Source organism: Microcebus murinus, chromosome 13, assembly GCF_040939455.1.
Source record: "Microcebus murinus isolate Inina chromosome 13, M.murinus_Inina_mat1.0, whole genome shotgun sequence".
NCBI lineage: Eukaryota > Metazoa > Chordata > Mammalia > Primates > Cheirogaleidae > Microcebus > Microcebus murinus.
In genome coordinates, this window is record NC_134116.1 from 643,601 (window position 1) to 660,193 (window position 16,593).

At 63.6% G+C, this 16,593-nt stretch overlaps 5 non-coding genes across 5 annotated transcripts; all 5 read left to right on the top strand.

Moving 5' to 3' along the window:
- Nucleotides 1-331: 331 nt before the first annotated feature.
- Nucleotides 332-450, top strand: LOC142875028 (5S ribosomal RNA). Its single transcript, XR_012922606.1, has one exon. It is a non-coding gene; the product is annotated as a 5S ribosomal RNA (ribosomal RNA).
- Nucleotides 451-3,966: 3,516 nt separating this feature from the next.
- Nucleotides 3,967-4,085, top strand: LOC142874990 (5S ribosomal RNA). Its single transcript, XR_012922570.1, has one exon. It is a non-coding gene; the product is annotated as a 5S ribosomal RNA (ribosomal RNA).
- A 3,517-nt stretch (nucleotides 4,086-7,602) lies between these two features.
- Nucleotides 7,603-7,721, top strand: LOC142875112 (5S ribosomal RNA). The gene has a single exon (XR_012922622.1). It is a non-coding gene; the product is annotated as a 5S ribosomal RNA (ribosomal RNA).
- A 3,520-nt stretch (nucleotides 7,722-11,241) lies between these two features.
- On the top strand, nucleotides 11,242-11,360 carry LOC142875231 (5S ribosomal RNA). The gene has a single exon (XR_012922638.1). It is a non-coding gene; the product is annotated as a 5S ribosomal RNA (ribosomal RNA).
- Nucleotides 11,361-14,877: 3,517 nt separating this feature from the next.
- On the top strand, nucleotides 14,878-14,996 carry LOC142875243 (5S ribosomal RNA). The gene has a single exon (XR_012922649.1). It is a non-coding gene; the product is annotated as a 5S ribosomal RNA (ribosomal RNA).
- The last annotated feature ends 1,597 nt before the right edge of the window (nucleotides 14,997-16,593 follow it).

Here is a 16,593-nt window from a genome sequence, read left to right on the forward strand (position 1 = left end):
AGGAGGCTGGAAGGTCTCCACCTTGGCGAGTCCAGCAGTGGAGGCGCATCTTGTGTGAGTGTGAGTGAGTGAGTGTGAGTGTGAGTGTGTGTGTGTGTGTGTGTGTGTGTGTATAGAGAGACAGCCCCCCACACCGGCCCGCCGCTCCCTGCCCGCCCCGCCCCGCCCCGCCTGTCACCCCCGTCCCACGGAGCCCGCCGGACCCGGCCGGTGAACTCAACAGGCCCGGCCCGGCGCCGGTCAGCGCCGGCGCGGGGCCTGGGGCGGGAGGAGGCGGCGGGGAAGCGCAGAGAGGCTCGGCTTCTTGAGCGGGGCAGGGGCGCCCTCCGCCGTCTAGGGCCACACCACCCTGAACGCGCCCGATCTCGTCTGGTCTCGCAAGCTAAGCAGGGTCGGGCCTGGTTAGTACTTGGATGGGAGACCGCCTGGGAATACCGGGTGCCGTAGGCTTCTTCTTTTTTTTTTTTTTTGTTTTGCCTCTTGTTCTGTCCCCTTTCTGGGAGCGAGGCGGCGGCCCGGGGTGGGGGTCACCCCCACCCTCAGCGCCCGCCGCGGTGCCTGGCGCCCCAGCCCGCACCGTGGGGCCTCCTCTTGTCCCAAGCCGCGACACCGCCGTCACGCGGCAGCATGCGTGGCTTCTGGACTGTCAGGTCTCAGACCAAAGGTCTGCTCTGTGGGAACCGACACGCTGGAGGAAACCTTGAGAGTCTGAGAGGGGAGGGAGTTCCAGAAGAAGGCCAGGATGTCATTTTGAGGGAGTATGTGACCAGAACTCGTCCCGTTGCTTTTGGGGTTCTATGGGCTACACGTAGGAATCTTTGGTGGTGGCACCTGATGTTGGGGGATCCGGAGTCACACCCAGACCTGCTCCACAGGCCTCCTTTTACTTTTCTCTTCGGATTCATTATTTTTAAAAAGTGTCTCTTATCTCTATGATTGCATTTTCTTTTCTCTCTCTTTTCAAGCAGATGATGGGAGTCCAAGTATTAAGGTGACATGTGTTGCCCGTGCCCCCCTCCCCCCTGTGTTCTTATTCATTTACCTCTGATGTTGTTGCAGCGTATTGTGGGGGTACCAATGTTAAGGTCGGGTACGTTGCCCTCTCCCAGCCTCCCCCCTCGGGTCAGAGCCTCAAGTGCGCCCATCCCCCAGTCGGTGCGCACCCACCCCATTCCTAATGGAGGTGTATGCCCATCCCCTCCCCCCACCCGCCCGACACCCACCCGATGAAGGTGATTCCTCTGTGTCCACTTAGGTGTCCATCGGTTCGTACCCATTTGCTGGTGAGCGCGAGCACGTGGTGCTCGTGTGTCCATTCTTGGGCTACCTGGCTTACTGGAACGGGTTCCAGCTCTGGCCAGGAGAACCACGAGAGGTGCCCTCTCACCGCTGCTCCTCCTAGCTGAATAGCACTCCGTGGTGTCCACGCGCCACATTTCATTTACGCACTCGTGGGTCGCTGGGCACTCGGGTCGCTTCCAGGTCTTTGCGATTGTGACTTGTGCCCTGACTCTAACCCTAACCCTTACCCAGCCCGTCTCCTCCTCGGCCCCTGCCTGACTGACTCCTTCCCGCCCGGCCTGTCACCTGTCACCGTCCTCTGCCCCTGCCTGACACGCTCCTCCCCGCCCAGGCCGTCACCGTCCTCGGCCCCTGCCTGACGGGGCTCCTCCGTCGCCTGGGCCTTCCAAGGGCTTGGTGTGGACGCTGGTTCCAGGACGCCCTCCCAGGAACCCGGTAGCAGGGCGGCCGCAGCGTCTCGCGCCACCCAACCGTCCGCCGGCCGGCGGCCGGCGCTAAGTGGCCTGCGGGGGACGTGCCCCCACTGTGGGGCGGGCGCCCAGCCTGGTGTCTTCTCTGAGGCCCCGTGGCTGCTTTTCCCCCCCGCAAGGGGAGAGCCGCGGAGGTGGGGACCGCCTCCTCGTGGGGACGTACACCCGGCTCTCCACGTCGGATTCCGGGGCTCTCTGTCCTGCCAGAAGGCCCAGCTGGCCTGCGGGTCCTTAGAGTGGCAAAAACATCCGAAAACTGAGATTGAGGGTCCGGTGGTTGTCTGCACTTTTGTGCTGGGCACCCCAGGGAGGCCCGGGGGCTGGCTGGACAACGCGGTCTGCTGGGCAGGGGGGGGGTGTGGAGGAGCAACTGATGCCCTTTGCACTTTGGGTAGCAAGTGTCTGAGGTGTCTCTGAGCCCTGCGCCATGTCGGGGGGGTGGCGGTGGGAGGTCGGGGGGGTGGAGGAGCAGGAGGAGGAGGAGGAGGAGGTGGGAAGGGCCGTGGCCTGCAGTCGTGTTCCCGGGGTGGCTTCTTCCACAGGCTGCTTGGCCTGGGCTCCCTGCACCTGGGCCTTTGGAGGACTGGCCCTGTGCTTGCCAACGCTTCCCCTGCAGGGACCCAGAGCTGGGAGGTTGCACCTCTCAGCCCTGGGTCGGGCAGAGCCCCAGCGGGCCATGCCCACAACCTCTCTCAGCACGGGTCCCCCAGAAGGCTCCTTTGGGACCAGGATTCTCTTGCGGGTGACTCTTTAAGGTCTGGCCCCTGGATGGAGGGGCACCAGGAGTAGAGGAGCAGGAAGGGGAAGCGGGTGGCCATGCGAGGGGACACTTTCAGGCCAAGTCCCAGCTTCAGCCTGATCCTCCTGGGAACCCCGGGGTGCACGTCACACCTCCTGGTTGTCCCGCTCTGAGACAAGGAGCCGGGCTTCGCATTCCCCCAGCAGCCAGTCGTGGGCTGAGGACACCTGGGGCGTTGGGAACTCCCTGGCTTCTCCTTGGCTTAACATCTGGAGCTGCTTGTGAATCGTGCCGCCACACACACCCGAGTGCAGGTGTCTTCTGCACAGACTGCGGGCCTCGCTCTTCTGAATGCCGCTAGCTCGCCACCCACCCACGGGTGAACCTGGTCAGGGTACTTTCTCTCGGGGGCAGACTCTGATCCTGGCGGGCTACCGGTGTTTCTGTTTGCTCGTTTCTTTCTTCCATTTCGGGAAAGGCTTCCTTACTGGGTGTGGAAATCTCCTATGCCTTTCCTCGCCTATTCTGTCAGCTTTAAAATTCTCTTTCAGTTGCCACCCTCACAGATGGATTAGGAAACTCTTTCCGGTGCACTCATTAGTGAAATGACCTCAATGAAGCTGGAATCCAATATCTAATCGCCGATTTTTAGCGAGTCCACACGCCAGGGTGGTCGGGGTCCAATGCAGCCCCGGCCAGGCCCAGGCCCCTTGGACCGGGCCACAGGAGGACACAGAGGAGGGTCCCGGCCCCCACGGTCGCGTTGCCGGCAGTTCTCCAAGGGCTTGGGCGTTTTCCAGAGGTAGGAGATGGAGGGGACTGATTTCTTCAGCGCCCCACAAACCACGCCACCCCACCCATGGGACACATCCCTAGAGAGAGAGAGAGACGCCCCATACACTCGCTCCCCTCCCCCATGCGCAGTGCCCCAGCCCGGGCCCGGGGGAATAGGCGGCAGCCCACCCACAGGGTGGGGGGCGCAGCTGAAAGGGGTTGTCGGGGAGGGCGGCCCCTGCCTGGGGTCAAAGGGCGGGCGACCCGCGCGTGCGCAATCGGCGGCGGCGGCGGCGGCGGTGGGGGCGGCCACGAGCTGGGGGTGGGGGGTGGGGGGCGGGTAGGTGAAGGAGGCTGGAAGGTCTCCACCTTGGCGAGTCCAGCAGTGGAGGCGCATCTTGTGTGAGTGTGAGTGAGTGAGTGTGAGTGTGAGTGTGTGTGTGTGTGTGTGTGTGTGTGTGTATAGAGAGACAGCCCCCCACCCCGGCCCGCCGCTCCCTGCCCGCCCCGCCCCGCCCCGCCTGTCACCCCCGTCCCACGGAGCCCGCCGGACCCGGCCGGTGAACTCAACAGGCCCGGCCCGGCGCCGGTCAGCGCCGGCGCGGGGCCTGGGGCGGGAGGAGGCGGCGGGGAAGCGCAGAGAGGCTCGGCTTCTTGAGCGGGGCAGGGGCGCCCTCCGCCGTCTAGGGCCACACCACCCTGAACGCGCCCGATCTCGTCTGGTCTCGGAAGCTAAGCAGGGTCGGGCCTGGTTAGTACTTGGATGGGAGACCGCCTGGGAATACCGGGTGCCGTAGGCTTCTTCTTTTTTTTTTTTTTGTTTTGCCTCTTGTTCTGTCCCCTTTCTGGGAGCGAGGCGGCGGCCCGGGGTGGGGGTCACCCCCACCCTCAGCGCCCGCCGCGGTGCCTGGCGCCCCAGCCCGCACCGTGGGGCCTCCTCTTGTCCCAAGCCGCGACACCGCCGTCACGCGGCAGCATGCGTGGCTTCTGGACTGTCAGGTCTCAGACCAAAGGTCTGCTCTGTGGGAACCGACACGCTGGAGGAAACCTTGAGAGTCTGAGAGGGGAGGGAGTTCCAGAAGAAGGCCAGGATGTCATTTTGAGGGAGTATGTGACCAGAACTCGTCCCGTTGCTTTTGGGGTTCTATGGGCTACACGTAGGAATCTTTGGTGGTGGCACCTGATGTTGGGGGATCCGGAGTCACACCCAGACCTGCTCCACAGGCCTCCTTTTACTTTTCTCTTCGGATTCATTATTTTTAAAAAGTGTCTCTTATCTCTATGATTGCATTTTCTTTTCTCTCTCTTTTCAAGCAGATGATGGGAGTCCAAGTATTAAGGTGACATGTGTTGCCCGTGCCCCCCTCCCCCCTGTGTTCTTATTCATTTACCTCTGATGTTGTTGCAGCGTATTGTGGGGGTACCAATGTTAAGGTCGGGTACGTTGCCCTCTCCCAGCCTCCCCCCTCGGGTCAGAGCCTCAAGTGCGCCCATCCCCCAGTCGGTGCGGTGCGCACCCACCCCATTCCTAATGGAGGTGTATGCCCATCCCCTCCCCCCACCCGCCCGACACCCACCCGATGAAGGTGATTCCTCTGTGTCCACTTAGGTGTCCATCGGTTCGTACCCATTTGCTGGTGAGCGCGAGCACGTGGTGCTCGTGTGTCCATTCTTGGGCTACCTGGCTTACTGGAACGGGTTCCAGCTCTGGCCAGGAGAACCACGAGAGGTGCCCTCTCACCGCTGCTCCTCCTAGCTGAATAGCACTCCGTGGTGTCCACGCGCCACATTTCATTTACGCACTCGTGGGTCGCTGGGCACTCGGGTCGCTTCCAGGTCTTTGCGATTGTGACTTGTGCCCTGACTCTAACCCTAACCCTTACCCAGCCCGTCTCCTCCTCGGCCCCTGCCTGACTGACTCCTTCCCGCCCGGCCTGTCACCTGTCACCGTCCTCTGCCCCTGCCTGACACGCTCCTCCCCGCCCGGGCCGTCACCGTCCTCGGCCCCTGCCTGACGGGGCTCCTCCGTCGCCTGGGCCTTCCAAGGGCTTGGTGTGGACGCTGGTTCCAGGACGCCCTCCCAGGAACCCGGTAGCAGGGCGGCCGCAGCGTCTCGCGCCACCCAACCGTCCGCCGGCCGGCGGCCGGCGCTAAGTGGCCTGCGGGGGACGTGCCCCCACTGTGGGGCGGGCGCCCAGCCTGGTGTCTTCTCTGAGGCCCCGTGGCTGCTTTTCCCCCCCGCAAGGGGAGAGCCGCGGAGGTGGGGACCGCCTCCTCGTGGGGACGTACACCCGGCTCTCCACGTCGGATTCCGGGGCTCTCTGTCCTGCCAGAAGGCCCAGCTGGCCTGCGGGTCCTTAGAGTGGCAAAAACATCCGAAAACTGAGATTGAGGGTCCGGTGGTTGTCTGCACTTTTGTGCTGGGCACCCCAGGGAGGCCCGGGGGCTGGCTGGACAACGCGGTCTGCTGGGCAGGGGGGGGGGTGTGGAGGAGCAACTGATGCCCTTTGCACTTTGGGTAGCAAGTGTCTGAGGTGTCTCTGAGCCCTGCGCCATGTCGGGGGGGTGGGGGTGGGAGGTCGGGGGGGTGGAGGAGCAGGAGGAGGAGGAGGAGGAGGTGGGAAGGGCCGTGGCCTGCAGTCGTGTTCCCGGGGTGGCTTCTTCCACAGGCTGCTTGGCCTGGGCTCCCTGCACCTGGGCCTTTGGAGGACTGGCCCTGTGCTTGCCAACGCTTCCCCTGCAGGGACCCAGAGCTGGGAGGTTGCACCTCTCAGCCCTGGGTCGGGCAGAGCCCCAGCGGGCCATGCCCACAACCTCTCTCAGCACGGGTCCCCCAGAAGGCTCCTTTGGGACCAGGATTCTCTTGCGGGTGACTCTTTAAGGTCTGGCCCCTGGATGGAGGGGCACCAGGAGTAGAGGAGCAGGAAGGGGAAGCGGGTGGCCATGCGAGGGGACACTTTCAGGCCAAGTCCCAGCTTCAGCCTGATCCTCCTGGGAACCCCGGGGTGCACGTCACACCTCCTGGTTGTCCCGCTCTGAGACAAGGAGCCGGGCTTCGCATTCCCCCAGCAGCCAGTCGTGGGCTGAGGACACCTGGGGCGTTGGGAACTCCCTGGCTTCTCCTTGGCTTAACATCTGGAGCTGCTTGTGAATCGTGCCGCCACACACACCCGAGTGCAGGTGTCTTCTGCACAGACTGCGGGCCTCGCTCTTCTGAATGCCGCTAGCTCGCCACCCACCCACGGGTGAACCTGGTCAGGGTACTTTCTCTCGGGGGCAGACTCTGATCCTGGCGGGCTACCGGTGTTTCTGTTTGCTCGTTTCTTTCTTCCATTTCGGGAAAGGCTTCCTTACTGGGTGTGGAAATCTCCTATGCCTTTCCTCGCCTATTCTGTCAGCTTTAAAATTCTCTTTCAGTTGCCACCCTCACAGATGGATTAGGAAACTCTTTCCGGTGCACTCATTAGTGAAATGACCTCAATGAAGCTGGAATCCAATATCTAATCGCCGATTTTTAGCGAGTCCACACGCCAGGGTGGTCGGGGTCCAATGCAGCCCCGGCCAGGCCCAGGCCCCTTGGACCGGGCCACAGGAGGACACAGAGGAGGGTCCCGGCCCCCACGGTCGCGTTGCCGGCAGTTCTCCAAGGGCTTGGGCGTTTTCCAGAGGTAGGAGATGGAGGGGACTGATTTCTTCAGCGCCCCACAAACCACGCCACCCCACCCATGGGACACATCCCTAGAGAGAGAGAGAGACGCCCCATACACTCGCTCCCCTCCCCCATGCGCAGTGCCCCAGCCCGGGCCCGGGGTGAATAGGCGGCAGCCCACCCACAGGGTGGGGGGCGCAGCTGAAAGGGGTTGTCGGGGAGGGCGGCCCCTGCCTGGGGTCAAAGGGCGGGCGACCCGCGCGTGCGCAATCGGCGGCGGCGGCGGCGGCGGCGGGGGCGGCCACGAGCTGGGGGTGGGGGGCGGGTAGGTGAAGGAGGCTGGAAGGTCTCCACCTTGGCGAGTCCAGCAGTGGAGGCGCATCTTGTGTGAGTGTGAGTGAGTGAGTGTGAGTGTGAGTGTGTGTGTGTGTGTGTGTGTGTGTGTGTGTATAGAGAGACAGCCCCCCACCCCGGCCCGCCGCTCCCTGCCCGCCCCGCCCCGCCCCGCCTGTCACCCCCGTCCCACGGAGCCCGCCGGACCCGGCCGGTGAACTCAACAGGCCCGGCCCGGCGCCGGTCAGCGCCGGCGCGGGGCCTGGGGCGGGAGGAGGCGGCGGGGAAGCGCAGAGAGGCTCGGCTTCTTGAGCGGGGCAGGGGCGCCCTCCGCCGTCTAGGGCCACACCACCCTGAACGCGCCCGATCTCGTCTGGTCTCGGAAGCTAAGCAGGGTCGGGCCTGGTTAGTACTTGGATGGGAGACCGCCTGGGAATACCGGGTGCCGTAGGCTTCTTCTTTTTTTTTTTTTTGTTTTGCCTCTTGTTCTGTCCCCTTTCTGGGAGCGAGGCGGCGGCCCGGGGTGGGGGTCACCCCCACCCTCAGCGCCCGCCGCGGTGCCTGGCGCCCCAGCCCGCACCGTGGGGCCTCCTCTTGTCCCAAGCCGCGACACCGCCGTCACGCGGCAGCATGCGTGGCTTCTGGACTGTCAGGTCTCAGACCAAAGGTCTGCTCTGTGGGAACCGACACGCTGGAGGAAACCTTGAGAGTCTGAGAGGGGAGGGAGTTCCAGAAGAAGGCCAGGATGTCATTTTGAGGGAGTATGTGACCAGAACTCGTCCCGTTGCTTTTGGGGTTCTATGGGCTACACGTAGGAATCTTTGGTGGTGGCACCTGATGTTGGGGGATCCGGAGTCACACCCAGACCTGCTCCACAGGCCTCCTTTTACTTTTCTCTTCGGATTCATTATTTTTAAAAAGTGTCTCTTATCTCTATGATTGCATTTTCTTTTCTCTCTCTTTTCAAGCAGATGATGGGAGTCCAAGTATTAAGGTGACATGTGTTGCCCGTGCCCCCCTCCCCCCTGTGTTCTTATTCATTTACCTCTGATGTTGTTGCAGCGTATTGTGGGGGTACCAATGTTAAGGTCGGGTACGTTGCCCTCTCCCAGCCTCCCCCCTCGGGTCAGAGCCTCAAGTGCGCCCATCCCCCAGTCGGTGCGCACCCACCCCATTCCTAATGGAGGTGTATGCCCATCCCCTCCCCCCACCCGCCCGACACCCACCCGATGAAGGTGATTCCTCTGTGTCCACTTAGGTGTCCATCGGTTCGTACCCATTTGCTGGTGAGCGCGAGCACGTGGTGCTCGTGTGTCCATTCTTGGGCTACCTGGCTTACTGGAACGGGTTCCAGCTCTGGCCAGGAGAACCACGAGAGGTGCCCTCTCACCGCTGCTCCTCCTAGCTGAATAGCACTCCGTGGTGTCCACGCGCCACATTTCATTTACGCACTCGTGGGTCGCTGGGCACTCGGGTCGCTTCCAGGTCTTTGCGATTGTGACTTGTGCCCTGACTCTAACCCTAACCCTTACCCAGCCCGTCTCCTCCTCGGACCCTGCCTGACTGACTCCTTCCCGCCCGGCCTGTCACCTGTCACCGTCCTCTGCCCCTGCCTGACACGCTCCTCCCCGCCCGGGCCGTCACCGTCCTCGGCCCCTGCCTGACGGGGCTCCTCTGTCGCCTGGGCCTTCCAAGGGCTTGGTGTGGACGCTGGTTCCAGGACGCCCTCCCAGGAACCCGGTAGCAGGGCGGCCGCAGCGTCTCGCGCCACCCAACCGTCCGCCGGCCGGCGGCCGGCGCTAAGTGGCCTGCGGGGGACGTGCCCCCACTGTGGGGCGGGCGCCCAGCCTGGTGTCTTCTCTGAGGCCCCGTGGCTGCTTTTCCCCCCCGCAAGGGGAGAGCCGCGGAGGTGGGGACCGCCTCCTCGTGGGGACGTACACCCGGCTCTCCACGTCGGATTCCGGGGCTCTCTGTCCTGCCAGAAGGCCCAGCTGGCCTGCGGGTCCTTAGAGTGGCAAAAACATCCGAAAACTGAGATTGAGGGTCCGGTGGTTGTCTGCACTTTTGTGCTGGGCACCCCAGGGAGGCCCGGGGGCTGGCTGGACAACGCGGTCTGCTGGGCAGGGGGGGGGGTGTGGAGGAGCAACTGATGCCCTTTGCACTTTGGGTAGCAAGTGTCTGAGGTGTCTCTGAGCCCTGCGCCATGTCGGGGGGGTGGGGGTGGGAGGTCGGGGGGGTGGAGGAGCAGGAGGAGGAGGAGGAGGAGGTGGGAAGGGCCGTGGCCTGCAGTCGTGTTCCCGGGGTGGCTTCTTCCACAGGCTGCTTGGCCTGGGCTCCCTGCACCTGGGCCTTTGGAGGACTGGCCCTGTGCTTGCCAACGCTTCCCCTGCAGGGACCCAGAGCTGGGAGGTTGCACCTCTCAGCCCTGGGTCGGGCAGAGCCCCAGCGGGCCATGCCCACAACCTCTCTCAGCACGGGTCCCCCAGAAGGCTCCTTTGGGACCAGGATTCTCTTGCGGGTGACTCTTTAAGGTCTGGCCCCTGGATGGAGGGGCACCAGGAGTAGAGGAGCAGGAAGGGGAAGCGGGTGGCCATGCGAGGGGACACTTTCAGGCCAAGTCCCAGCTTCAGCCTGATCCTCCTGGGAACCCCGGGGTGCACGTCACACCTCCTGGTTGTCCCGCTCTGAGACAAGGAGCCGGGCTTCGCATTCCCCCAGCAGCCAGTCGTGGGCTGAGGACACCTGGGGCGTTGGGAACTCCCTGGCTTCTCCTTGGCTTAACATCTGGAGCTGCTTGTGAATCGTGCCGCCACACACACCCGAGTGCAGGTGTCTTCTGCACAGACTGCGGGCCTCGCTCTTCTGAATGCCGCTAGCTCGCCACCCACCCACGGGTGAACCTGGTCAGGGTACTTTCTCTCGGGGGCAGACTCTGATCCTGGCGGGCTACCGGTGTTTCTGTTTGCTCGTTTCTTTCTTCCATTTCGGGAAAGGCTTCCTTACTGGGTGTGGAAATCTCCTATGCCTTTCCTCGCCTATTCTGTCAGCTTTAAAATTCTCTTTCAGTTGCCACCCTCACAGATGGATTAGGAAACTCTTTCCGGTGCACTCATTAGTGAAATGACCTCAATGAAGCTGGAATCCAATATCTAATCGCCGATTTTTAGCGAGTCCACACGCCAGGGTGGTCGGGGTCCAATGCAGCCCCGGCCAGGCCCAGGCCCCTTGGACCGGGCCACAGGAGGACACAGAGGAGGGTCCCGGCCCCCACGGTCGCGTTGCCGGCAGTTCTCCAAGGGCTTGGGCGTTTTCCAGAGGTAGGAGATGGAGGGGACTGATTTCTTCAGCGCCCCACAAACCACGCCACCCCACCCATGGGACACATCCCTAGAGAGAGAGAGAGACGCCCCATACACTCGCTCCCCTCCCCCATGCGCAGTGCCCCAGCCCGGGCCCGGGGTGAATAGGCGGCAGCCCACCCACAGGGTGGGGGGCGCAGCTGAAAGGGGTTGTCGGGGAGGGCGGCCCCTGCCTGGGGTCAAAGGGCGGGCGACCCGCGCGTGCGCAATCGGCGGCGGCGGCGGCGGCGGCGGTGGGGGCGGCCACGAGCTGGGGGTGGGGGGTGGGGGGCGGGTAGGTGAAGGAGGCTGGAAGGTCTCCACCTTGGCGAGTCCAGCAGTGGAGGCGCATCTTGTGTGAGTGTGAGTGAGTGAGTGTGAGTGTGAGTGTGTGTGTGTGTGTGTGTGTGTGTGTGTATAGAGAGACAGCCCCCCACCCCGGCCCGCCGCTCCCTGCCCGCCCCGCCCCGCCCCGCCTGTCACCCCCGTCCCACGGAGCCCGCCGGACCCGGCCGGTGAACTCAACAGGCCCGGCCCGGCGCCGGTCAGCGCCGGCGCGGGGCCTGGGGCGGGAGGAGGCGGCGGGGAAGCGCAGAGAGGCTCGGCTTCTTGAGCGGGGCAGGGGCGCCCTCCGCCGTCTAGGGCCACACCACCCTGAACGCGCCCGATCTCGTCTGGTCTCGGAAGCTAAGCAGGGTCGGGCCTGGTTAGTACTTGGATGGGAGACCGCCTGGGAATACCGGGTGCCGTAGGCTTCTTCTTTTTTTTTTTTTTGTTTTGCCTCTTGTTCTGTCCCCTTTCTGGGAGCGAGGCGGCGGCCCGGGGTGGGGGTCACCCCCACCCTCAGCGCCCGCCGCGGTGCCTGGCGCCCCAGCCCGCACCGTGGGGCCTCCTCTTGTCCCAAGCCGCGACACCGCCGTCACGCGGCAGCATGCGTGGCTTCTGGACTGTCAGGTCTCAGACCAAAGGTCTGCTCTGTGGGAACCGACACGCTGGAGGAAACCTTGAGAGTCTGAGAGGGGAGGGAGTTCCAGAAGAAGGCCAGGATGTCATTTTGAGGGAGTATGTGACCAGAACTCGTCCCGTTGCTTTTGGGGTTCTATGGGCTACACGTAGGAATCTTTGGTGGTGGCACCTGATGTTGGGGGATCCGGAGTCACACCCAGACCTGCTCCACAGGCCTCCTTTTACTTTTCTCTTCGGATTCATTATTTTTAAAAAGTGTCTCTTATCTCTATGATTGCATTTTCTTTTCTCTCTCTTTTCAAGCAGATGATGGGAGTCCAAGTATTAAGGTGACATGTGTTGCCCGTGCCCCCCTCCCCCCTGTGTTCTTATTCATTTACCTCTGATGTTGTTGCAGCGTATTGTGGGGGTACCAATGTTAAGGTCGGGTACGTTGCCCTCTCCCAGCCTCCCCCCTCGGGTCAGAGCCTCAAGTGCGCCCATCCCCCAGTCGGTGCGCACCCACCCCATTCCTAATGGAGGTGTATGCCCATCCCCTCCCCCCACCCGCCCGACACCCACCCGATGAAGGTGATTCCTCTGTGTCCACTTAGGTGTCCATCGGTTCGTACCCATTTGCTGGTGAGCGCGAGCACGTGGTGCTCGTGTGTCCATTCTTGGGCTACCTGGCTTACTGGAACGGGTTCCAGCTCTGGCCAGGAGAACCACGAGAGGTGCCCTCTCACCGCTGCTCCTCCTAGCTGAATAGCACTCCGTGGTGTCCACGCGCCACATTTCATTTACGCACTCGTGGGTCGCTGGGCACTCGGGTCGCTTCCAGGTCTTTGCGATTGTGACTTGTGCCCTGACTCTAACCCTAACCCTTACCCAGCCCGTCTCCTCCTCGGCCCCTGCCTGACTGACTCCTTCCCGCCCGGCCTGTCACCTGTCACCGTCCTCTGCCCCTGCCTGACACGCTCCTCCCCGCCCGGGCCGTCACCGTCCTCGGCCCCTGCCTGACGGGGCTCCTCCGTCGCCTGGGCCTTCCAAGGGCTTGGTGTGGACGCTGGTTCCAGGACGCCCTCCCAGGAACCCGGTAGCAGGGCGGCCGCAGCGTCTCGCGCCACCCAACCGTCCGCCGGCCGGCGGCCGGCGCTAAGTGGCCTGCGGGGGACGTGCCCCCACTGTGGGGCGGGCGCCCAGCCTGGTGTCTTCTCTGAGGCCCCGTGGCTGCTTTTCCCCCCCGCAAGGGGAGAGCCGCGGAGGTGGGGACCGCCTCCTCGTGGGGACGTACACCCGGCTCTCCACGTCGGATTCCGGGGCTCTCTGTCCTGCCAGAAGGCCCAGCTGGCCTGCGGGTCCTTAGAGTGGCAAAAACATCCGAAAACTGAGATTGAGGGTCCGGTGGTTGTCTGCACTTTTGTGCTGGGCACCCCAGGGAGGCCCGGGGGCTGGCTGGACAACGCGGTCTGCTGGGCAGGGGGGGGGGTGTGGAGGAGCAACTGATGCCCTTTGCACTTTGGGTAGCAAGTGTCTGAGGTGTCTCTGAGCCCTGCGCCATGTCGGGGGGGTGGGGGTGGGAGGTCGGGGGGGTGGAGGAGCAGGAGGAGGAGGAGGAGGAGGTGGGAAGGGCCGTGGCCTGCAGTCGTGTTCCCGGGGTGGCTTCTTCCACAGGCTGCTTGGCCTGGGCTCCCTGCACCTGGGCCTTTGGAGGACTGGCCCTGTGCTTGCCAACGCTTCCCCTGCAGGGACCCAGAGCTGGGAGGTTGCACCTCTCAGCCCTGGGTCGGGCAGAGCCCCAGCGGGCCATGCCCACAACCTCTCTCAGCACGGGTCCCCCAGAAGGCTCCTTTGGGACCAGGATTCTCTTGCGGGTGACTCTTTAAGGTCTGGCCCCTGGATGGAGGGGCACCAGGAGTAGAGGAGCAGGAAGGGGAAGCGGGTGGCCATGCGAGGGGACACTTTCAGGCCAAGTCCCAGCTTCAGCCTGATCCTCCTGGGAACCCCGGGGTGTACGTCACACCTCCTGGTTGTCCCGCTCTGAGACAAGGAGCCGGGCTTCGCATTCCCCCAGCAGCCAGTCGTGGGCTGAGGACACCTGGGGCGTTGGGAACTCCCTGGCTTCTCCTTGGCTTAACATCTGGAGCTGCTTGTGAATCGTGCCGCCACACACACCCGAGTGCAGGTGTCTTCTGCACAGACTGCGGGCCTCGCTCTTCTGAATGCCGCTAGCTCGCCACCCACCCACGGGTGAACCTGGTCAGGGTACTTTCTCTCGGGGGCAGACTCTGATCCTGGCGGGCTACCGGTGTTTCTGTTTGCTCGTTTCTTTCTTCCATTTCGGGAAAGGCTTCCTTACTGGGTGTGGAAATCTCCTATGCCTTTCCTCGCCTATTCTGTCAGCTTTAAAATTCTCTTTCAGTTGCCACCCTCACAGATGGATTAGGAAACTCTTTCCGGTGCACTCATTAGTGAAATGACCTCAATGAAGCTGGAATCCAATATCTAATCGCCGATTTTTAGCGAGTCCACACGCCAGGGTGGTCGGGGTCCAATGCAGCCCCGGCCAGGCCCAGGCCCCTTGGACCGGGCCACAGGAGGACACAGAGGAGGGTCCCGGCCCCCACGGTCGCGTTGCCGGCAGTTCTCCAAGGGCTTGGGCGTTTTCCAGAGGTAGGAGATGGAGGGGACTGATTTCTTCAGCGCCCCACAAACCACGCCACCCCACCCATGGGACACATCCCTAGAGAGAGAGAGAGACGCCCCATACACTCGCTCCCCTCCCCCATGCGCAGTGCCCCAGCCCGGGCCCGGGGTGAATAGGCGGCAGCCCACCCACAGGGTGGGGGGCGCAGCTGAAAGGGGTTGTCGGGGAGGGCGGCCCCTGCCTGGGGTCAAAGGGCGGGCGACCCGCGCGTGCGCAATCGGCGGCGGCGGCGGCGGCGGTGGGGGCGGCCACGAGCTGGGGGTGGGGGGTGGGGGGCGGGTAGGTGAAGGAGGCTGGAAGGTCTCCACCTTGGCGAGTCCAGCAGTGGAGGCGCATCTTGTGTGAGTGTGAGTGAGTGAGTGTGAGTGTGAGTGTGTGTGTGTGTGTGTGTGTGTGTGTGTATAGAGAGACAGCCCCCCACCCCGGCCCGCCGCTCCCTGCCCGCCCCGCCCCGCCCCGCCTGTCACCCCCGTCCCACGGAGCCCGCCGGACCCGGCCGGTGAACTCAACAGGCCCGGCCCGGCGCCGGTCAGCGCCGGCGCGGGGCCTGGGGCGGGAGGAGGCGGCGGGGAAGCGCAGAGAGGCTCGGCTTCTTGAGCGGGGCAGGGGCGCCCTCCGCCGTCTAGGGCCACACCACCCTGAACGCGCCCGATCTCGTCTGGTCTCGGAAGCTAAGCAGGGTCGGGCCTGGTTAGTACTTGGATGGGAGACCGCCTGGGAATACCGGGTGCCGTAGGCTTCTTCTTTTTTTTTTTTTTGTTTTGCCTCTTGTTCTGTCCCCTTTCTGGGAGCGAGGCGGCGGCCCGGGGTGGGGGTCACCCCCACCCTCAGCGCCCGCCGCGGTGCCTGGCGCCCCAGCCCGCACCGTGGGGCCTCCTCTTGTCCCAAGCCGCGACACCGCCGTCACGCGGCAGCATGCGTGGCTTCTGGACTGTCAGGTCTCAGACCAAAGGTCTGCTCTGTGGGAACCGACACGCTGGAGGAAACCTTGAGAGTCTGAGAGGGGAGGGAGTTCCAGAAGAAGGCCAGGATGTCATTTTGAGGGAGTATGTGACCAGAACTCGTCCCGTTGCTTTTGGGGTTCTATGGGCTACACGTAGGAATCTTTGGTGGTGGCACCTGATGTTGGGGGATCCGGAGTCACACCCAGACCTGCTCCACAGGCCTCCTTTTACTTTTCTCTTCGGATTCATTATTTTTAAAAAGTGTCTCTTATCTCTATGATTGCATTTTCTTTTCTCTCTCTTTTCAAGCAGATGATGGGAGTCCAAGTATTAAGGTGACATGTGTTGCCCGTGCCCCCCTCCCCCCTGTGTTCTTATTCATTTACCTCTGATGTTGTTGCAGCGTATTGTGGGGGTACCAATGTTAAGGTCGGGTACGTTGCCCTCTCCCAGCCTCCCCCCTCGGGTCAGAGCCTCAAGTGCGCCCATCCCCCAGTCGGTGCGCACCCACCCCATTCCTAATGGAGGTGTATGCCCATCCCCTCCCCCCACCCGCCCGACACCCACCCGATGAAGGTGATTCCTCTGTGTCCACTTAGGTGTCCATCGGTTCGTACCCATTTGCTGGTGAGCGCGAGCACGTGGTGCTCGTGTGTCCATTCTTGGGCTACCTGGCTTACTGGAACGGGTTCCAGCTCTGGCCAGGAGAACCACGAGAGGTGCCCTCTCACCGCTGCTCCTCCTAGCTGAATAGCACTCCGTGGTGTCCACGCGCCACATTTCATTTACGCACTCGTGGGTCGCTGGGCACTCGGGTCGCTTCCAGGTCTTTGCGATTGTGACTTGTGCCCTGACTCTAACCCTAACCCTTACCCAGCCCGTCTCCTCCTCGGCCCCTGCCTGACTGACTCCTTCCCGCCCGGCCTGTCACCTGTCACCGTCCTCTGCCCCTGCCTGACACGCTCCTCCCCGCCCGGGCCGTCACCGTCCTCGGCCCCTGCCTGACGGGGCTCCTCCGTCGCCTGGGCCTTCCAAGGGCTTGGTGTGGACGCTGGTTCCAGGACGCCCTCCCAGGAACCCGGTAGCAGGGCGGCCGCAGCGTCTCGCGCCACCCAACCGTCCGCCGGCCGGCGGCCGGCGCTAAGTGGCCTGCGGGGGACGTGCCCCCACTGTGGGGCGGGCGCCCAGCCTGGTGTCTTCTCTGAGGCCCCGTGGCTGCTTTTCCCCCCCGCAAGGGGAGAGCCGCGGAGGTGGGGACCGCCTCCTCGTGGGGACGTACACCCGGCTCTCCACGTCGGATTCCGGGGCTCTCTGTCCTGCCAGAAGGCCCAGCTGGCCTGCGGGTCCTTAGAGTGGCAAAAACATCCGAAAACTGAGATTGAGGGTCCGGTG